Raw genomic sequence first — 23,057 nt, 5'->3', positions numbered from 1 at the left:
GTAGGCAATGAGAATTCTCATCCTAAGAGATTGTGTGTGCCTGTGTGTGTTTGTGTGTATGAATGTTTGGTGTTTGGTTGGTTGATATAAACCTGGATCCAAAGGTGGCCTACTCTAAATTAAGTTGACTTGCCAGAACTTCTTGGATATACTAGAGATCATTGGTCCTTAAAGTGTGGCCCACAAACCCCTGAGAATTCCTAAATCCTTTTCAGAGGCCCTGTAATTTCAAAGTGATTTTTATAATAATACTAAGATGTTATTTTCCTTTGCACTGTGTTGTTATTTGCACTGATAGCTCAGCAAAAGTGGTGGGTAAATGTCTAGCTGCTTAACATGCATCAAAGCAGTGGCTCCAAACTGTACTTGTGATCACTGTATTTTTAATTACGATGCTCTTGTAGTTTTTTTTTAAAAGCCAGTTTAACTTAATGCTCTTAATAAAACAGTAAAAAGTTAATTTTATCAAATATCAAGTCTTAAGTTTATGACTTTTGGCATCAGACATAAGTACAAGAGATTTACAGAACTGTTTAGCTCTCACAATTGTGAAAGTAAATTCCCAGTAATAGATCTCTTATCTTATGTATCATTTCTAGTAGTTCAGTTTCTCTGATGGTACCCTGAGTGATACAAATCTCAGAGAGGGAACTTGATAGTTATTTTCAAATATTTTCATGGTTATTTTGTGACCAAAAAAGCAATTTTATTTTGTGTTGATTCAAAGCTTAGAATGCAGTTCCCATAGTAGAGTGAGAGGCAGGGTGGTCTTTGGACTTGGAGATGGACTAGTTTTGTTTAGATTCCAGCTTTGCCATTCACTTGCAGCTTTGGTTTTCTTACGTGTAAAATGGGGATAATAATCATACTCATTTCACAGTAGAGAGAATTAAATGGGTAAATACATGGAAGGTACTTTAAATAGTGCCTGTCATAAACTACGCACTATTAAAGTTTCTATTAAAAATTCTTAAAAGTTACAGGGAAATAGATTTTGCCTCTAGGAATTTTTTAATCATTATAGCTGTTCCACAAAGTACAGTGGATCCTTAAACATGAGGGTAGGGGTGCTGACCCCCTGCAGAGTCAAAATCCACGTATAACTTTTGACTTCCTAAAAACTTAACTACTAATATCCTACTATTCACCAAAAGCCTTATTGAAAACACAAGCAGTCAGTTAACATATTTTGTGTTATATATATTTTGCACTGTATTCTTACAATAAAGTAAGCTACAGAAAAGAAAATATTACTAAAAATCATAAGGAAGACAAAATATATTTACTATTCATTAAGTGGAAGTGGATTATTGTAAAGATCTTCATCCCATGGTCTTCATGTTGAGTAGGCAGAGGAGGAGGAGGAAGAGGAGGGGTTGGTTTTGCTGTCTTGGGTGGCAGAGGTAGTGGAGGTGGAAGGGGATGCAGGAGAGGTAAGGACACTTGGTGTAACTTTTATTGAAAAAAATCAGAGTATATATGGACCTTGCAGTTCAAACCCATGTTGTTCAAGGGTCAGCTGTAGTGGAATGCCTTGCAAAGAACAAAGCCTCCCTTGACTCTCACCAGGGAGACAAGAGGGAAAAGAAATACGACTTTTTAGTCCAAAGACTTAATACAGCCATTTGTTAGTTGTGTCATCACAGCAAGTCATTTAATCTCTCAAAATCTCCATGTCATCATCTACAATATAATTTAAGGGGAACAATATGATTAAAGGTGCTTTGTTATCTACAAAGTGACCTACAAATGTCAGTCCTCGTTATTTCCCTGAAGCCTTTGAAGCAGAATCTGGTTGAGCTTCTCTTTGTCAATGACACCAGAGAAAGGATTCTTGCATTGAAGAGACGTTTGGACTAGATAATCCCTGTGGCTTTCTCCAGCTCTGAGGGTCTATGAACTGTTTCTCAAGTAGCCTGCCTGTTGAGGTTTGTGATCATAGTAAAGGAATTAATAAGGGAAATTTTTTAAAACTATTTTTTTTTTCCCAGAGGGAAGGAGATCAAGCTGTACCAAATAAGGAAATTAAATCAAACAATCAGTTTGGAAGGTTAGCTCTTTCCACATATTATTGTCCCAATTTTAGTTGTGGTTGTTGTTCGTTATTTGCAGAGGTCCTTCTTCATTTGAATTACAGTCAGTTCTACTTGAAAGTGTGCAATTCCATCTTCCATACTAAGGTTTAGGATAATTTGACTTTCTCATTTTCTTTCTCAGAGCCTCAGATTGTTATGGTTAAAAATAAAGTATTTATCTTCAGTTTAGAAATCTAATAAAACTTTGACAGGAATGTGGAATGGTATAAAGCATCTCTTCAACAAATCCATCTCAATAACACTTCCTGACAATCAAAAAACCTTCAGGGCCACCCCTTAATGACTTCTAAAGTTTTAACGGATTTGTACTAAGGATGTGAGAATGACTGAAAATGGGTTTTAAAGTAGTGCTAACTTGTTTGTTTTAAAATCCCTCTCTGATTTGGGTTTTGAAAAGGGTTTGAGAATATGCCTTCATTAAAATGTAGACTGATGAAGTGATTATGATAATGAGAGCATTACTTGCCTTTGGTTTGGAATTACTAGAGAACTGCTCCAAGGTAAAAGTTTTGTAAAGAAATAAATGTTTCTGAGAGACTTAGAGTCAAGCTGCAGAGGAAAGAGGGTAGCTAGAAATCTACTTTCTAAGAGCTGGGTGATTGTCTACAAGGATGTGAGGCCCTGGGTATCCTAAGGTAGATCTAACCAATAGTGGGCAAGTTTAAAAGATGCAATGTTTCTTAATGCCTGGGCACATTGTAAGAATTAACTAGGGTAAATTTTCAAGATCACGAATTGCCAGACCTCTGTCTTCAAGATTCTGATTTAAAAGATGTGGAATATAGATTTGAAATTTATAAAATTTATTTGAATATGAATTTCCAGGTGATCCTGATGATTGGCAATGTTTATAAACCACTGGAATGATATACTCCTCAGGATCTTAGGTTTACATAGAAAAGAATGGAATTTTCAGAGTGAATTTTAAGAACTGAGTTGTTGTGGGTGATCTTGATGTATTTGAATCTTGATTGCTAGTCTTGAGGGTCTTAGGGAAGTAAGAACTAGTTGCCAACTCTGATAATCGTAAACTGAAGGGAATTCAGAAAATGGGTCAGTTTCTGTGAGTTAGTTACATTATTCTGGGGCCCTGTGATTATAGAGAACAGTCTTCTGTCCACATTTGATAGACAGAACTAAATGTAACTTAAACTTGTACTTTCTGATTTGCTGAGGTATGGGAACACTGTCAGGAAGGAAAATAGGCCCAGATTTTTGATCCAAGATTGTCTTATAAAATCTTATTTAATATTTTCATCATATAAAACTGTATTGTATTTATTGGTGTTTGGCCTTTGGGTCTTGGGTTTGGTATGCAGCAAAACTTAATAGGTGTTTAGTACATATTTGTTGAATGAATTAATTAATTAATGAAAGACAATTTGTGTTCACACTCAATGTACCATAGATTAACTCTGCTTTATCAAATCTATGATCCTAATTTATTATAAATCATTTCTGTAAATACAATATTTACAAGTAACTTAAAAACCTTAAATGTGTTCAGAGAATTGATTGTCGAAGGTTATCTGGCAATACATTCTTCCTGAAGGGAAACTGTTTCATGCAATGGAAATGACATTTTCTAATACACCTATAGGGCAAGAAATACATTTTGAGTATTTTTTTTTTCTCAAAAAAGATAAAGGATATACTTTAGAGATTTGAGTCTAACTCTTCAGGTAATATTGGCATAGGTTAGTAGGAGAAGCTGCAGTTGCTAATGGGTCACAGTAGTTTAGAGTGAAGAAGGGAAAATAGGAAGCTTGCGAGAGATAATGGAAGAGAAAAGTGTCTTAGCACTCTGCTTCTAAAGTTCTCTGATGCTGGGCTTGAATCTTGAGTCCCTTAGTTTTCTGGGGTAGAAGCTGTTAGTGCTTACCCACATCTGCTTTTTTTCTACCTGGCCCCACAGCAGGAGCCCATTTCCCACTCTGCCCTGCAATTAGGCGTGGTGATGTGATTGAGTTCTGGCCAATAGGATATGAGTGGAAGTTGTGTGCATCAGTCTTTGGCTTAATCGCTTTTCAGCCTTTTGGCTTAGATCAGATGTCGTCTTTGGCCTGGCTCAGCATTACTTCTGCTGGGAATGGCCCCATTCCCTTCCTCCATCTGCAGGTTGCACGCAGGGCATCAGGCAGAAGACTCCAAGGCCCCTTCCATCTTGTGATCTTGCCATTCCCTAGGGGCTTAGACATGAAACATGAGATAAACTGCTGCTGTGAAAGCCCTTGAATTATTGGGATTATTCATTACCATGATAAACTTAGCCTGGCTTACATAGTTTCTAAGCACAAGGACAAAAATATGAAATTGGGTCCCTTTAGGAATTCACAGAGGTAGTATGCAAGAGTGGTTTAACACATGCCATGAGCTTTGAAAACCTAAGGAGTTTACTAACGTAAAGTCTACTACCATCTCTGTTGTGTAGCTATGTAGCTTAGGGTCAGTTACTTACCTTCTTTAGGCCTCAGTTTCTTCGTCTCTAAAATGGAGATAATTTTAAAAAAAGACATCCAAGTAGCCAATAAACATATGGAAAAATGCTCAACATTACTAATCATCAGAGAAATGCAAACCAAAACTACAATGAGATACCATCTCATACCAGTCAGAATGGCTATTATTAAAAACTCAAAAAATAAAAATAAAAACAGATGCTGGCAAGGCTGTGGAGAAAAGAGAATGCTTACATACTGCTGGTGGGAATGTAAATTAGTTCAGCCACTGTGGAAAGCAGTTTGGAGATTTTTTAAAGGACTTAGAATAGAGCTACCCTTTAACCCACCAATCCCATTACTGGGTATATTCCCAAAGGAAAATAAATTTGTCTATCAAAAAGAAACTTGTGTTCATATGTTCCTCGCAGCACTATTTACAATAGCAAAGACATGAAATCAAGATAGGTGCCCATCAACAGTGGGTTTGATAAGAAAATGTGACACATATATACCATGGAACACTACACAGCCATAAAAAGAACAAAATCATGTCCTTTGCAGCAATGTGGATGCAGCTAGAGGCCATAATCCTAAGCATATTAATGCAGAAACAGAAAACCTAACACCAAGTGTTCTCACTTATAAGAGGGAGCTAACCATTGGGTACACATGGACATAAAGATGAGAACTACCAGAGTGGGGATGAAGGAGGGGGAGCAGGCATTGGAAAACTACCTATTGGGTACTATTCTCACTACCTGAGTTACAGGATCAATCATATTACACACCTCAGCATCATGCAGTAGACCTATGTAACAAACCTGCTCATGTTCCCCCAAATCTAAAATAAAAGCTGAAATGAAAAATAAATAAAATGGATTTTGTGTGTGTGTGTGTGTGTGTGTGTGAGATGGAGTCTCACTCTGTCACCCAAGCTGGAGTGCAGCTTGGTGCGTTCTCCACTCACTGCAACTTAAAACGGAGCTATTTATAGTACTCCCTCAAAGGATCATTGTGAGAATTGAATGAAACTGTTAATAAAGTTAGCTATTATTATTAGAAATGACAATGACTACATTTTAATTTATTCAATGCATTTTCTAAGTGCTTCCTACATCAGGGCAAGGAATTTGGAAAGTATAGAAAGAGTAGCAGAACCCATTTTTGCCTTCAGAGAGTCTCCAGTCTAGGAAGATAATTGGAGGACAAACCAATAATTACAGTATATGAATGGTGGTGTGAGTCTGCCAGCTTTTAAATCTGATAACTATAATATATTCATATGCTAAAGATATGCATCAGTAGGTGGAGAGATAAAATATTCTTTTCAACATGTATATATATAAATAATTTAAAAATATTTTAAAATTTAAATTTAAGATTTTTTTTTCCAAACTGGCAATGAATTTACAAGCCAGGCTGCTTTTCTGGAAGTCAATTAGCCCTTCAAAGAATGCTAAAAGTGAAGGTTTGGTCATTTCAGGGCAATATTTGGAGCCTTGTAGACAACTTCAGATGATTAATTTACTCTAACAGTGAATAAGAGAGGTGTGCTGCAGTGTGTCCTCAAGGCTGACTTTTTAGTGATAATTTTACTCAGTCAATTACCTCTTTTTCTTTCTGTCAATTCCATCCCCACCAAGCCATCACAGTACACAGAGGATAATGCAGGTGGGTGATAAAACATACGGTTTGGGAACCTATCCACGCCTTTTTAGGCTCTGAAAGTTTCACCATGAAAAGGGATTGGCACAATGAAACACGAATTCAACATCCATTTAAGCATTTTCGAGCTTGTGTGAGCTTTAGAATTGAAGAGGAATCCCTGAGGATGCTTATGCAAGAGCCTAGTAAACATTTTTTTCTTGACACATAAACAAACATTTTTTTCTAGCTATTCATTTCCAGGCACTGTGCTAGGAGCTTCAGGTTTAAACATAAGTAAACAGGAGCCAAAGTTTTATGGAAAATTTTTTATTCAAATATTTCAAATTTTGTAAGTGCTGCAATCAGTAAATATTCTAATTGTCATGGTTCCACTGAAGCCTTGTCTGCGTGATGCTGTGATCAGGAGAGAGGCTCAAGGTTGTGGTGGCTCAGCTGCCGCTTCGAAGCAGTATGGGAGTTGTGGGTGGAGAAGAGAGTGGTGAGCTTTGCAGGCAGTGGAGACAGGGTGTTCTGGTACAGGGCTCTTTAATTGTCATGACTTCTTGATTTTAAAAGAGACGTTGACTCAAAGATCTGGGAAATTTTATTGAACATGTGACATCTACCAGAACTAGAAGTTAGACATAGCTGCTAAACCTAACAAATATTCCCCGAACTCCCATATGATTATTTTCTCAATCCAGCCTCCTCCCATTACTATCACAACTCTCCTAATGAAAGGAGCAGGAGGAGAAGTTTCTGACATTTCCTTCTCCAGAGGACTTGTCTTCTTTACTGGTTTATGATTTATAATTGTTCATCAAAGTGCTCTGAATATCCCAAGTTACCTAAAATTAACATATCAGTTAATTGGATTTGATACTATTAGAGAGATGGGGAAATATTCTCAAGCAATTGGTTGAAATCAAGGACATAAAAAGAAAGACATTATGCAAATATTTGGTTATTAAGATTTTCTGCCTAGAGGGGATAAAGTCACATAATGGGAAATAAATGAGAATCAAAAGTTTCCTCTATGTTTTAATATTAACTTTCTTTAAAAGTAATATTTGGCCTCTTTAGCATCGTATCTTTATCAAGACAAAGGAACAGAAGCATAAGAAAGTACTGAGCGCTTTGGGGTGATATGTGGATATGGAGTATTGGGAGTGGACATGAGGTAGGGGTGGGAGGGTGGAATGGAAGAGTGAGGCCAATGAAGTAGACGAGTTTGACTATGGAGCACTGTGCTTATCACATGGGGCTTTTCTAATATGAGTAATAATCTGTTCCCAAACATCTAATGAAGGTAGTAACTTTTTAAATATACCTTTCATGTTACAAGACAGTTTCCCATTCATTATCACAGCAATTTGGAGGTGGACTGGTGCTTGCCGTAGGTCACACAACAGACACTGAGATGCGTCTTTTTGGAGGCATTTTCTGCCATTTACTTGATGAGAACAATTGGGATGAGAGACCATGAATAAGTTGTTATCTTTGGATACTGAGATTATAATGGATAATCTGGTTGGTAATCAGATTTTTTTTTAACTTGATGAAACTTAACTCTGGGGTCACTGCATCTGACTTGAAGAATTTAGGCCACTGACTTCAGAGGGACTATGTTTCTGCTTGATTGGGGCTTGGATGGCTTATTGCCTGGGGATTGCGGTTTCTGGGCACCTCAGATATTAATTGAGGGAGAACCCAATGACTCTGGCTCTACAGGAAGTTTTTAAAAAGTTTTTATTATTTATTTATGTGTTTATTTTGGAGACAGAGTCTTGCTCTGTCACCCAGGCTGGAGTGCAGTGGCACAATCTCGGTTGACTGTAACCTCTGCCCCCGGGTTCCAGCAATTCTCCTGCCTCAGCCTCCCGAGTGGCTGCGATTACAGGCACCCGCCATCACGCCCGACTAATTTTTGTATTTTTAGTAGAGACGGGGTTTCATCATGTTAAGACAGGCTGGTCTCAAACTCCTGACCTCAGGCAATCTGCCCGCTGCAGCCTCCCAAAGTGCTGGGATTACAGGTGTGAGCCACCGCATCTGGCCTGGCTCTACAGGACTTTTTAAAGAACCTCTATCCCCAAGCCGAATATGACTGGTCAGTCCGGGGGAATTCCATGGACTTCAATTATTCTTTACTAAATCCTCCCCAGGGGAGGCCTATTCATTTTTCCCTTAGTCCTTTTCTTTGTGGTTTTATAAATTTCCAGTCTATGACCTTTAAGTTGGAGAACTGAGCTGGAAAAGAATGCTTAGATCTGATTCTCATTTTTTAGCACTACAATAAACTATTTGTTCTAAAATAGCTTTATTTTCTAAGTCTTATTCTTCCAACAGGATTGTAAGTTACTGGAGGGCAAGGGCCTTTCTTCTAGATCATTTGTTTTTCACATGTTACTTTTGACCCTTCTAGCCTTTATATCCTGATTTTAGAAAGGCTCAAATAAAACCTTGCATCATGTGGAAATGGCAGAATCGGGTAGTTACGAGCCTGGCTCTGGAGGAAGATGGCCTGGCTTTTAAAATTACAACTTCATCACTTACTAGCGGCATCATCGTAGGGAAATTACATAACTCTTTGAATTATATATAGATACAGATATAGTGGTGGGATTAAATTAGATATTGCACTTGGCACAGTGCTTGACAGGTAATGATCAGGAAATGTTGGTGGATCATCGTAAACAATCATTGTCTTTGTTTTGTGCCTCTACCACAGAACACCACAGACTGGGAAATTTATAAAGAATATCAGTTTATTTTCTCACAATTCTGGAGGCTGGGAATCCAAGCTCAAGGTGTTGTAGGACTGTCTCCTTAGTTCAGCTAAAAATGGGTTCCCTGTCATACGACCGTGAAAAATTAGGCTCGCAGACACTTTGAAGGGTGAGAAGGGCAGGGTTTATTGGGTGAAAAGGAAAAAAAGGGAAGCAGGGACTGTCCACAAAGCCAGAGTCCTGCTAGGTGCCCTTCCTACCTCGCAGATTAAATTCCAGGTTCCACCAGGAAGAGGAGGGGCGTGAACTTCCCAAGACTCCACCCCAGTGTGCACTCCTCCCAGTGCACAGGCCAGTTGGAGTTTCTCTGGGCACCCCTTATCACCTGGCTGTCTTGAAGGTATTGGCATCTGGGGTCTGGTGAGTGCCTTCTAGCTGCATTCTTAATGGCAAAAGTTGGAAGGGCAAGAGAGAGTTAATGCACTCCCGTAAGCTCTTGTTATATGAACACCAGCCCATTTAAGAGGGTGGAGACCTCAAGACCTAAACACCTTCCAAAAAGGTCCCACCTCCAAACATCGTGGCATTGGGATTAAGTTTCCAACACATGAATTTTGAGGGACACATTTAGACCATAGTGATCATCATCTTTTTATAATCTTCATCATTCTTATCTCTGGGGATGGTTGATGATAATGCAGTTGGGTACCTCTATAACTTCTTAATTAATTTTGATTATTTTCAGCCTGGAAAGAAGTTCTTGGTAATGTGTCACAGGGCTCCAATGGCTTTATACAGTTTAGATAAATTTAGAAGGCATCATTAGCCAGTTAAGGATGACCACACATGTAGGAAGATTGGAAAATATACAGCAGATAGAATTAAAGTTTGAAATGATGAGCTAAAACGGCAAGGCTACATTTACAGAGACATGTATGTAGAACTGTATTCAAATTAAAGGTCAAACATACAAAAATAAAATGGAATATATACAGCACTGGAGAGACCTGGCTGAATAGAAGTTAGTGGGAAAAGATCTTGAGAATTTTGTTGATCAGAAGCTGAGCCTGAACTGCTGGTGTGGGGCTTTTACTTAGAGAACAATACCAACTTAGACTACATTCATCAGAGTGTAGTGTTCAGGTCAAGGGAGGTAACTGTCCTGTGGTCTATCGTGCCAGTATGAGCACACCTTGAAATATTATGTTTAGGTTCACGTGCTTTTGCAATCATCTTTTTGCCATTTTTATTAAAGGTTTGAGCTTTTTAAAATTAGCTCTGAATAAAAGTAATCAGAAGGGGGACAGATTTGTTAAATCAGCCAACACCACTCATCATTTTGTAGTTGAGGACTCTGGTGATAAATTATAATTTAGAGGGAACCTTTTTTATGCTTTTCTCGAGAGAGTCTTACTTTAGGTTTGACCTGAAAAGCCAGTTATGTCACTTTATTTTCTGCTTAAGCATTAGGCCAAGTTTTCTTTTGACCTTTTCGTTCTCATTGTGTATTACCTCTCCTTTATTTTTCTCTCACCTCCTCTGCCACTCAGTACTGAATCTCTCTCCTGTGCTTCCTTTCATTATGTGTTCTCACTGTGCCTGCTACTTGAGCTCTTAATTTGATGCCTTTTTATGATCCCCATCCTCTCTACTCTCTATTTAGGGGTTCCCTTTTCACTGCAGCTGGTTAGATAATTTTACCTAGGATTTTCATAGCTTAATGATGACTCATATAATTGTATACTTTTCAGATTGTACATTAAAAAAATACAGTGACAGTCAGGGATCTAGCCAAAAGGAAACTAATGGCAAAAACTTTGGAATTTAGAGCAGGCTGGTGCAGGGAGGATATCTTTTATTAGGGCCCCAGCATCAGGGACAGTGCCTGGTGATTGTGGCAGATGAAATAGAGTGGCATTTCAGTACCCACAAAGTTCCTTTTTGGGCAGGGCAGAGGGCTTGACAAGGGGTATTAGATGTTCATTGAGCAATGAGGGGCCAGGATAGAAAATTGGGGTTGTTAAGGTTGTTTGTCTCTGCTTTTATTCTTAGACCAGAAAGTTCTGTTGACATCTGGACTTGATCTCATTTAGCTGGGGGGTGGGGAGGGAGGGTTCTTCTGGAAGCAATGACTAGACCTCATTTCCCAGTTCACTGATGGTGACTATTTCAGGCCATGCCAGAGAGAAAGAGGAAGAATATTGGGCAAGTGGAACTTTTAGAGACAATTAAGTCAGGCAGTTTAAGCTGCAACTTAAATGAGTTGGAGAGTACTTATTATTCCGTGCATGTTCACGCCTTAACTGATGCGTGGCCATCTCACTTCACAGCTATATGAGTCTCATTCTCTTCTCTAGTGAGGGAACCTGGGATACCCATTTTGCATTTTTTTTTTTTTCCTGCAGAGCTTATACATTTCTCTTGGATATCTTCCATGACTTTTGTTTTGTTTTTGGCCAGAAATTATGTCAGTTATATTACGGGGGGCGATTTATGTAAAACATGTTAGTGACTTAAATGGAAGAAATTTTAATAGTGATACTAACCCAGTTGTAATTACTTTAGTTACTGCAAAGCAAAATATAGAATGACAATGACTTGAAGTATTAACCAGTGCATTTTCACAGTTGCATGTCTTTCTTACACTTTAGGGAAGGGAGGCCACAGAAAGAATGACTATAAGAAAAAGGAGTCATTTCTTGCTCTTGAGTTTCAAAATATAATTTTGGAACCCAAGGCAGAGATAATAGTGAGAGAAAGGCACGAGAGAACAGTCAAATATTCGCCCTGCCCTGGAGAGGGGCCTAGGAGAGCTGAAGGAAAGTCAGGGGACCCTGGGAGTCCTCAAGGCTGGGAGAAGGGAAGGAAGACTGAAATTTGGTATGAGCAGTATGGCCAGGGACCAGGCGGGGAACACAGATGTCAGCCTCAGTGGAGGCACAGTAGAAGGATAACGACATCCTGGGACTCAGCTGATGAGTTACAGCTCAGGGATGGCAGTGTGGATGGATGACACTCAAAGCCCAGACACCTCAAATGTCCTGACACTGTGTAATCTCCTCTGTCCCCAGCCCACACCAGATGCAACTCCTACAGAAGAGGGGAGTCCTGAACTGACTGAACAAACTCTCAGAACTGATCATGATTCACATTTTTACCCTTGACGGATAAAGGATTCAAGGAACACATTGCATTTCTGTTTTAGAAAAATAAAGTTGTATTTTTGCATACCTGAATTTGTTCTTCTGACTGTAAATGCTTTAGGAAAAGGCACTGGAGGTGAGTTGTTGACTGAACGGGCTGTTTCCAGGTTGGAAAAAGAGCACTGAAATGCAAGTCAGGAAATTTAGAATTTAGTGTTGGCTTTGGTACTGCTTGACCTTGGGCACAAATTTTTCTCCTCTGGGCTTCTCTGTCTCCATTTATGTGGCTGGCCTGGACTGGGGCTTCCTAACCTAGCGGCAAAAGTCTCTTGGAGGGCCTCAGGAGTTTTTCTAAGGTATCTGAATCTACGTATGAACCAGTCATTGCTGTAGATAAAATAAGTAATATGCCTTTGTCCACAAGTATCACAAATTTAAAAAAGGTTTGTAGATCTATTGTGGTCAATAAATGTGATTAATTCATTTAAAAGCACCACTGGCTGGTTGCAGTGGCTCACGCCTGTAATCCCAGCACTTTGGGAGGCTGAGGCAGGTGGATCACAAGGTCAGGAGTTTGAGACCAGCCTGTCTTAACATGGTGTAACCCCATCTCTACTACAAATACAAAAGTTAGCCGGGCATGGTGGCACGTGCCTGTAATCCCAGCTACTCAGGAAGCTGAGGCAGGAGAATTGCTTGTACCTGGGGAGGCGGAGATTGCAGTGAGCCGAGATTGTGCCACTGCATTCCAGCCTCGATGACAGAGCAGAACTCTGTCTCAGGGGGGGGAAAAAAAAAAGCACCACTACATTTTGATTCTATTTTTATAATTAACTCTTCTCAATTGAGCAAAACAAAAATTGTAACTGCTATTTAGACATTGTAGAGGAATACTTCTAGTCCAAATTTTAGTCTAAAATGTGGTTTCTGTGGGACTACAGGATTCCTAAAGAACCATTCCAAGCCTCACTGGCCACAATCCTAAGATAGAATTTATGTTAATTAGGGATCAGTAAGTACTGATATATAATTATGCTAGAAATGGTTGATTCTCACACTCTATCTGACAGTGGTACTAAGTGATTTATCTCAGAAATATAAAGAATCAGTAATAAAGGAGATGTTTTAATCACTGCATCCAAATAATCTCTTCTCTGATACTAAAAGTCACCCTCTATTTATCTCTAGAAGGGTATAATGGTAAAAACTTAGGTTCAAATGTTGCTTCTTCTGCCTATTTGCTGTGTGTCCTAGATGACTTAACTAACCTTTCTGAGCTGGATTACTACTATTCCTTAAAATGAAGATAAAAGTACTCATTACACAGGGATGTTGTGAAGATAAAATGAGATAAACTGTGAGCCCATTATGTGGTCTGGCATAAAGAAAATGGTCAAAAATATTTGTTCCCCTTAAAGCCTTTTGGAAAGCTTATTTAATGTAAAGGTATAAAAAGGCAAAATAAATTAACACTGGCCTAAATATAAAAACGTGTAATTTAAACATTGAATAAGCAGCAATTAAAGCACATGTTCACTTGCCACTTTATCCAGAGCTGGTTTGGAATCATCCCATTCTCTCCACGTAATGAGCAATGCAGCTTGACCGCCTGGAAAGCAATTCGGCACTGGGTCCTGTCTCTCTAAATCTCGGAAGAGCTTTCACCTGTTTTCATCCCAAGCCTTGTCTTTCTTTCTGAGCAAGTACTGAGAGTGCATTGTTCAGCCGCCCCCATTCAAGTGCTGCCAGGAATGAGATCCTGGAGGTGCCCTCTGTTGTGAGGTCTTGAAGTAGAACTTGAATGGAGAGAATGTGCTTTCAAAATAATTTAGTTTGAATGCATTTTCACTTTGGTGGGGAGAGGAGGCACAGATGGCTGAATCAGGACATGCGCCAGTTCTTTCCTCACACCAGGCATCCAGTGAATGCAGGCTGTGGGAAAATGAGCTTTAGGGGAAGGACGAAGGCTAAAAGAACCCAGAAAGTGCTTGCATGATGTGTTCCCTGATCCACCATTAAAAACAGCTGTTTAGGGGAGTGAAGGGGCTTTGCTAAGAGATTAGGCTGGCTTCGGAAATATTTGCTGCATTGCAGACCCCGAATAATAGAGATAATTGATCTCTATTAGTGCCTTCAGGAACTGTTCTATTGGAGAGAGTGGCTTGGATAGGAACAACAAGTGGCTGGGAGACCAGATCCCTCCCCCCAGCAGGAAGCTTGCCAGGATGTAGGTTTCCCAGGCTCACCTGCCATCCTCCTCCAGCTCTGCCAAGCCGTTTCTGGCTGGATGCCACTCCCTGAAGCTGTCAGGAAAGTTGTTTCACATTTCCTGATCCTCTGATTTGCGGGTCCCAAAGCAGCAGCTTCTTTGCTTCCAACTGCTTCATTTACTCATTCCCCAACACTGCTGCACTCCAACTGACTTACTGAAGTTCTTTCAGGTTCCAGGGAGCAGACAGGCTCGGGTTGTCTAAGGTTATGGGAGTTATTGTGGGGATACATGAGCGGGAGAGAAGACAGAAAGCCTTTCAGTAGCCAAATAGTCAGCCTCAAGGAACAGAGCAGATGTTTCTCACTCAACAGTAGCGCTCCGTGCCTGGGTTGTTTTGCTAGGGCTTTTAACCATGTATCATAAACTGGGGAAGTAACAGACATTTATCGTCTCTCACTTCTGCAGGCTAGAAGTCTGAGAGCAAAGTGTCCACGGGGTTGCTTCCTTCTGAGGATTGTGAAAGAGAAAATTTGCTCTACGGTCCTCCACTAGCTTCTGGTAGTTTGCTGGCAATTTGGAGGCTTCCTTGGCTTATAGGTGCATCACCCCAATCTTTGCCTTTATCTTAATGGGACGTTCTTCCTGTGAGCGCTCTGTCTCCAAGTTTCCCCCTTCGATAAGGATGCCAGTCACAATGACAATGACACTGTTATGGGTTGAATTTTGCCACCTAAAAATCCATATGTTGAAGTCCTAAACCCCACTACTTTGCAGTGTGGCCTTATTTGACTGTAGGATCTTCACATGGGTAACCAAATTTAAATCCACTTTTATTCCTGTCTTCAAGACTCAGTCATAGCCCTGAATAAGCGTATCCTTCCTCAGTCTCTCTAGGGATTGTAGCTTTCCTGCTACTGAGTGTCTGCTGTTTCCACTCTTCTCTGTGACTTGTGGTTTCTGCTGTCTTAGGACCTCCTTATGTTGAGTTTTCTCTCTGTGACTTTGGCTTCCATATCATTCTCTTGATTTCTGACTCTTGGAAGTATTGAAGCTCCTTGAGAATGTCATTGGTTTAGTCACTTCCTGTCCAGCACAGAGCCCCCCGCCCGGCAAGGCTGTCCTGTCAGGCTACTCCCGAGGCCTGCTGGTTTCTGGCAGGTGGCTTGGCTCAGGCACCAACCTCTTGACCAATCAGCCTTGGCCGTGATAGTGGGTCTCACAGAACACAGCATGGTGGCCTTGGCAGAAATCATTTCCCATGGCTGCTTTTCTCAGAAGGAGGCTACAGACATGTGGACGTGCTCAGCTTTCAAAGTGGCTGTGTGACTGGCACTGTGCAAAGCCCTGGAGTTCAGTGGAAAAGCTGTAGTTCCTTCCGTGTACACATTTTGCTTAGGTGTGTTCGATGGATCTGGCCTGGGCAGATCTCATTTCATGATTCTCCTCACTTTGAGAAACTCCTCACAGAGCCATCACGATTTTTTGAGTCTACTGGTGTATTTAAAAATTTTAAAATGACTAAGGCGGCTTACAGTTATGGCAATATAAACGTTTACATATAAACGCTTTTAACTCCTTTGGTTATTCATAAGAGAATTACAGTGGTTATAAAACTATTACTCATATGCACGTCAGTAAAGGGACACAAGCTTACAGGGTTGTAGGATGACTGTCTTTACTCTGTCTGCTAGAGTATATTGTGGCCATATGTGTATAAGTTTATTTGGCGATACCATCAAATGGCTTAAGTTCAGGACCTTTGTGCATGTGACTCCAAACCAAATGGTACTCCTATCTACTCCAGATTTGCTCCCCTTTCATTCCTTGAAAGGATTTGAGGCTGGAGGTACAGGCTCTTCAAGGATTTCATTAAACTTATGTGATTCTGTATAGGTTCCCATTTCAAAACCCAGTTAAATTACTTAAGTTAGGTATGTTCCTTTAAAAATTCCCTTTGACTTGGTATGGATGATTAAGCAAATTCCGTGCCTAACACTGTGCTAGGGCTCCCCAGAGAACATGAAACTAATCAAGGTGTAGGCCATTGCTTCTACCAAGTTCCCAGTTGGTACAACTCATTGGTCATAATCACCTTGTGTTGTATGAGCTTTTTTTTTTTTCTTCAGCTGTGGGATGTAGGCATTTGAGTGGTACTGCCCACAGTCCTGCACCTTGTTGGCCCTCCTCCATGTGTACTGATTCTAGAATTCCTCCTCTACTTGCGGCTTTTATGGTTTCCACGTGCCTTTCAATAACGCCGGCTGTTTCCCCTCCTGCTGCTCTGCTGGCGTTGCCTAAGGTGCATGTGGCCTCCACTAAGCGTGAAGGCTTTTAAAGAAACTTTTACTTCCATAATGTACTTTTTAGTGTTTTCAATTTCACAGCCCCATTGCTGTTTGGGAAGCAAATGATTTATGAGGAGTTTCCAGAGAATTGATTTCTTGAGATCTGGGTGATCCTTGGCAATGGGATAGGGTTTTTCTGCCTAGTTACTACAGGGTAAAAACAGAAGAAAACAAACTGAAAGTCCTGACTTGAGAGAAGTTTTATTTATCTGGCTTTGACTGATCAAATAAAATCAGTGAAATTTAGTTATTTTATTTTTGGAAACTTGGAATTCACCCAGATACTCCTAATTGAAGAACAGGATGTTTTTGTTTGTTTTTGGAATCATCACTTTTATATATCAGAGAAAACTGGAAGCTGAAAAGCTTTACCTTTCCTTTGTCATCTCTGTGTTATTTAAAGGATTGGGGTTTTTTTCGTATTTTTTAAAAAATGAGTTATTTCCGCAAATTCTAGAAATTTAAGATGGGCAATTTATTTTTTTAAAGTTTATAATTGACATAACTGTACATATTTATGGGGTACAGCATGATGTTTCAATAGACGTACATACTGTGAACTGATTAAATCAGAGTAATTAGCATATCCATCACCTCAAACATTATGTCTTGGAGATGAGAACACTCATAAATCCCTCTTCTAGCTTTTTTTTTTTTTTTTTTTTTTGAGACAAAGTCTCACTCTGTTGCCCAGGCTGGAGTGCAGTGGGGCAATCTTGGCTCACTGCAACCTCCACCTTCAGGGTTCAAGAGATTCTCATGCCTCAGCCTCCTGAGTAGCTAGGATTACAGGTGACTGCCACCATGCTGGACTAATTTTTGTATTTTTAGTAGAGACGGGGTTTCACCATGTTGGCCAGGCTTGTCTCAAACTCCTAACCTCAGGTGATCCACCTGCCTTGGCCTCCCAAAGTGGGATTATAGCTTCTAGCTATTTTAAAATACACAATATGCCATTGTTTAGTCATCCTGCTTTGCAATAGACCACCAGAACGCATTCCTCCTATCTCACTACAGTTTCTCATCTCCTCACTCACCACTCCCCATCCTTTGGTAACCACTATTCTACTCTCTACTTCTATGAGAACAATGTTTTAGATTCCACATATGAGTGAGATCATGAGATATTTGTCTTTCTGTGGCTAGTTATTTCACTTAACGTAATGTCTCCCAGGTTCATCCATGTTGCCACAAATGACAGGATTTTATTCTTTTTTATGGCTGAATGGCATTTCATGGTGTATATACACGCTATATTTTCTTTATCAATTCAGGTATTGATAGATATTTAAGTTGATTCCATATTTTGGCTATTGTGAATAGTGCTGCAATGAACATGGGAGTGCACCTATCTCTTCTACATACTGATTTCATTTCCTTTGGATATATACCCAGCAGTGGGATTGCTGGATCATATGGTAGTTCTATTTTTAACTTTTTGAGGAACCACCATACTGGTTTCTGTAATGGCTGTGCGAATTTGCATTTTCACTAGGAGTGTGTAAGAGTTCCCGTTTCGCCACATCTTTGTCAACACTTATCTTTTGATTTTTTGACAGTAGCCACTCTGACTGGAGTGAAGTGATGTCTCACTGCAGTTTTGATTTGCATTTCCCTGATGAGTGATGTTGGGCACCTGTTCATATAGCACCTGGTGCCTTATTCTGTCCGTTTGATGAGGTTGTGGTTCCCTGAATGTTATTGTTGACGCTTGTGGGCATGTGATAAGTCTGTGTATCGAAAGACTAGGTATTTATTTCCAGTCTGCAAAAACTGAGTTTGTCCCCATCCTTCCAGAACCTCTAAGCCTTCTGTTACCGTCTCCGAGCCTTGAAGAGGCGCTGAACCTTCCAGAGCCTCTAAGCCTTTTGTTACCGTCTCTGAGCCTCTGTTACTGCCGCTGTTTTAGCACTAGATGGCACCATAAGCCCAAGTTTGCCACAAGTCCCTGGTTTGTGTGTTGCCACATTTTCAGCACTAGAGGGCGCTCTGAGCCCAGGTGTTCCCGTGACCCTGTTTCTGAGGGACCTAAAAAGCTTCAGGGAGTTTTCGCCGTGGGCTGGGGTGGGTCCAGATGCTCCATTCCGGCGCTGGAAGGTTCTGCCTAGTTCTGGGCCTCACTGTGGTGGGCCCAGCACTGGGATCCAAGGTAACTTCTGGAGTCTACTTCTCTCTCCTTTCCTCAAGCAGACGCTGCCTCTCTTTGTGCCCGGCGGCCTGGGGTTGGGGGGGGGGGATGGGACGGCAGCGCCGCGGCCACCACGGCTGACCGACGCTGGGTCACACCCGGAGTCCGCAGCCTCCGAGGCCAGCCCAGCACAGGGCTACTCCTGAGGCCCACGCGGCTGTGGCCTGCCTGCCACCGAGGCAGCTGGCGCCGAGGCGGCCCAGAGCACGAGGCCGCCACATCGGGCGCGGGTCCCCCGAGTGACTCCGTCCACAGGCTCTGGCCTGGCCTGGGGTTATCTGGTTCTGCCACACAGAGGAAACCAGCCAATGTCGGGTTTCACGGTGGCCCGTGGGGGCCAGTGCTGAGTTCTAAGACGAAGTCCTGCACTGAGCGCTTTCCCCTTCAGCGGACGGGGTCGCTGTTTGCCTGTGCTGCCCAGGTTTGGGGGCGGGATGGTGGACGCAGCACCGTGGCCACCAAGGCTGACGTTAAGCTGGGTCGCACCCACAGTGCTTGGCTTGGACCGGCACATCCCCGGCCTGCCTGCCTCTGGTTCCCTTGTGGCCGAAGCCCCTGGAGACGCCCTCGGTGGTGCAGGCCGACCATGAGCCCATCCCACCAGGATCAAGGCCTGGCACCCGGGAGGGTCCAGACGCTCCATCTGCGGGCCCTGGCCTGGGATGGGGACCTGGGATTCTGCCCGGTACCGTGCTCCACGTCAAACTCCTGCACTCACTCCACTCTCCCTCCTTGAAGCAAGCAATGCCTCTCTCCAAGCTTCCAGGCTTGGAATTAGGGAAGGGTGAAGCAGGCAGTGAGACTCTGTCCTTCTACCCTCTTCAGTGTGTCTTTTCTTATTACTGTGCTAAAACCAGGCACTGAGATCTCTGACCTGGTTTCCTTAGCTCTTGTGAAGGTACCTTCCGGCATGGGTACGTGTTCAAAAGGATGTTTCTGTGGGAAATGATCACTGGAGTATTCTTTTTGGCCATCTTGCTCCACCCCCAATTGTTCAAGACTCCTGGACTATTACAGTCAAAGGGGAGCTTCAAAACCACTTTCTTTGGTTTCTAGCTGTTTCCTTATGAGAGATACCCGTTGCTACCCAGAACTCTCTGATTGGAAAGCTTTAAATCTATCAAAAAATCATTGGACGAATTAACCAAATGCATGCAGAGTTGCTGATCTAACTTGTTACCAAAAAGAATAGCTTAACACAAAGAAACTTTTTCTAGTGGGCTTGTAAGGGTTGATGACAAATAAATTAAAAGTTTTAAATTATTAAATTATTTAATGAATTACTTTCAAAATGCAGAAAATATCAACGACCCCTATACTTCCAGCATCCCTAGTTTTATGAACCACTGATAGAGTTTGTTCAACCATTATAGGGGATAAAAATTGAGGTCTCAGAAATACTAAATAATGTTAGCAAATGTCACATAGTGATTTTCTTTTCAAAATCAATTGGAGTGATGTCATTAATATGCAGTAATTATAGCTCTTGTAGCCTTTCAGTTGGGGTGTAGCCCAGAGTTTGCATGATTTATATTGAACTGTCAAAAAAAGTAAGCCTAAGTCTTTCAGTCTCTCTCTCTCCCCCACCACACCCTCCCACCCTTTTTCTCACCTCTTATCTCTTATATTCTATCATTTTAGTGCCATTATATGTATTTATAATTTAAGTTCATATTGACATCCTCCCAGTGACAGGAGTACAGGAAATGATGTAGGTGCAAGGTGCTTACAGTCTGGAGGAAAGGATGTGAAGCAAGAATGAGAAAGCCTGAAGGAACCATGCGGACATTGAGTCTTTCTCTGGGGCTGTGTGGCCTAATGTCTCTGCGTTTCTTGGGCTTCTGCTTCATCCCTTTCTTCCTGCAGACTCTCTCCCCTTGCTCTCAGTGCAGTGAAAAAGGTGGCTGTCCTTCAGGTCAGGTGCCATGCACAGAATGATCAGAGCTTTGGTATCAACTCCTTTTTCATAAGAGAGAAAATCTGATTTGCCTTCTTGGGACAGGTGGCTGGGGGTGTTCCTGGGAAAATCTCAGGGGAGGGGAATTGTGGATCCTTCTCTCCCTTCCAAGGCATCTGTGTCATGGGTTTAGTGCTCTACAGTTCACAGAGTGCTTTCCTAAACATTAATTACTCTCGTTTTCACTACAAACTTGAGAGTGGATGTTACTAGTGCATTCCTTGTACACAGGAGGAAACAGGGTTACAGGGATTAGAGAGTGTACTAGTTTTTTAGGCTGCAGTAACAAAGTGTCATAAACAGAGTGGCTTAAAACAAAAGAAATGTATTGTCTGTCAGTTCCAGAAGTCCTAAATCAAAGTATCAATAGAGTAGGTTCCTTTTAATGTCTCTGAGGGCAAATCTGTTCCAGGCCCCTCTCCTGGCTTCTGGTAGTGGCTGGTCATCCTTGGCATTCCCTGGCTTGTAGCTGCGTCACCCCAATCTTGCCTGTGTCTTTATGTGTTGTTCTTCCTTCCTGTGTCTCTGTCCAGATTTCCCTCATCTCATAAGGCTACTAGTCATATTGTATTAAGGGCCCACCCTAGCCTAGTAAGACTTCGTAACTTACCTAACTACATCTACAAAGATCCCATTTCCAAATAATGTTTTCACATTCTGAGGAACTATGAGTGAGGACTTTAACCTGTCTTTCTGGGGGAACACAATTCAATACATAATAGATAGTTTGCTCAAACTTTGGACTCAAACTCAGAACTCCTGAGTTTTCGATGGGAATCATTCTTTCCGTGGTTGAATGGGCAATATTAAAGCAGAAAAGGACCATGGCTATTTAACTGTCTTCTATTTGTCATCGAATCAAGCAGTTATTCAAAATAAACAAAGCCACTGGCTACTTTATCACTTACATGCTTAATCTTATAAGATGTGAGGGTAGGAGTTTGGAAAGAAAAAATTTTTTGTCAAACATAGTTGTTCTATCTTTCATGAAGGAAAATAAAATGATAAAAGAGTAAAAGTAAATCTTTACATGAGGATTGATACAATAAATATATTGGATGTTGTTGCTGAATGGTTTCTATAAAGTGCCTTGATAATTTACTTTGAGTTTATTACAGTTTTCCTTGGCCCACCCATAGGCTTACTGGATGCTTAAAAAGAAAACAAATCCAGATTCATTTTATGAGGCCAGAAAACAAATCCTCTAACTATTAGCACAGGTCAAAAGGAAAAAATGGAAGTGACACTAGTTGCCGAGTTCTCTCTTCTCCTGCAGTTGGTCCTAGAATAGAAATTATTATTTTTCTACGATGGGTCAGGGCTAGAGTGACCATATAATTTATCATCCAAACTGGGAGGCTTTAGAAAATGAGAGAGATGATAAAAATCATTTAAAATTATATTCTCCAAAAATATTTGCTGACCATTGGATTGTTTTATTTTGTTGGTGAATTTATACAACCGATCCATTCAAAAGCTATTTAAAAAAATCTATTAAAAAATAAATCACGTAATTGTGAATTGTAAAGCAAAATAAAAAACTTAATATTCAAAGATCTGAATATTTAAAAACAATACAAGCAGTATAATTCTTCCTGGTATATATTCATATATGTTCATCAGTTTCTTAGCTGTTTTTCTCTAGTACTGTGTCACTGGAATTTTTCTGAAGAATTTTTTTTAATATAGTCTTATTTTTAAGATTATTTTAAACAAATTGCCTTTCATCTTCTTTAAAGTTGTGTCTTATGGTGATAAGTTGGCAATTGTTGCTTTTTTCAGTTGATCTTCTTGGTAGAGTATAATATTTTCCATCAATAAAATAAAATAATTTCTCTACAGATGCTAAGGTATTTGGTAAAACAATAGCAAATTCAACTAAATGGTGCACACTTTCACTGCTTTTTTGGTATTTAAATGTGTAGAAAGTTTAACCTAAGTATTTTTAACTTTACAGATACTTTTGCTAGTATTTTGCTGAGAATTTTTACATCTATGTTCATCAGTGATATTGGCCTGTGGTTTTCTTTTTTGTTATATCTGTCTAGTTTTACTATTACATTAGTACTGGTCTCATAAAATGAATCTAGAAGTATTCCTTACTTTTCAATTTTTTTTGCATAGTTTGAATAGAATTGGTATTAGTTCTCCTTTAATGTTTCTTAGAATTAAATAGTGAAACCATCAGGTCCTGAACCTTTCTTTGATGGGAGATGTTTTATTATGGCTTGGTTCCATTAGTTGTTTTTGGTTTGTTGAGATTTTCTATTTCTTCCTGGTTCAATCTTGGTAGGTTGTT

General features: G+C 40.5%; 2 long non-coding RNA genes across 3 annotated transcripts in view; one reads left to right on the top strand and one right to left on the bottom strand.

Moving 5' to 3' along the window:
- Positions 1 to 6,399: 6,399 nt before the first annotated feature.
- On the bottom strand, positions 6,400 to 14,805 carry LOC103216118 (uncharacterized). The gene is made up of 3 exons (XR_005244151.2): positions 14,303 to 14,805; positions 12,145 to 12,238; positions 6,400 to 6,778 (listed from the first exon to the last, which is right to left on the bottom strand). It is a non-coding gene; the product is annotated as an uncharacterized lncRNA (long non-coding RNA).
- Positions 14,806 to 18,628: 3,823 nt separating this feature from the next.
- LOC140712402 (uncharacterized) overlaps positions 18,629 to 23,057 on the top strand; it is a 390,575-nt gene continuing 386,146 nt past the window's right edge. For both annotated transcript variants that reach the window (XR_012093989.1, XR_012093988.1), the window contains exon 1: positions 18,629 to 18,762. This is a non-coding gene — a long non-coding RNA (uncharacterized lncRNA). The remainder of the gene's footprint in view (positions 18,763 to 23,057) is intronic.

Source organism: Chlorocebus sabaeus, chromosome 9, assembly GCF_047675955.1.
Source record: "Chlorocebus sabaeus isolate Y175 chromosome 9, mChlSab1.0.hap1, whole genome shotgun sequence".
NCBI classification, from domain to species: domain Eukaryota; kingdom Metazoa; phylum Chordata; class Mammalia; order Primates; family Cercopithecidae; genus Chlorocebus; species Chlorocebus sabaeus.
The sequence above is the reverse complement of the archived record's forward strand: the minus strand, read 5'-3'. Positions and strand labels throughout refer to the sequence as shown.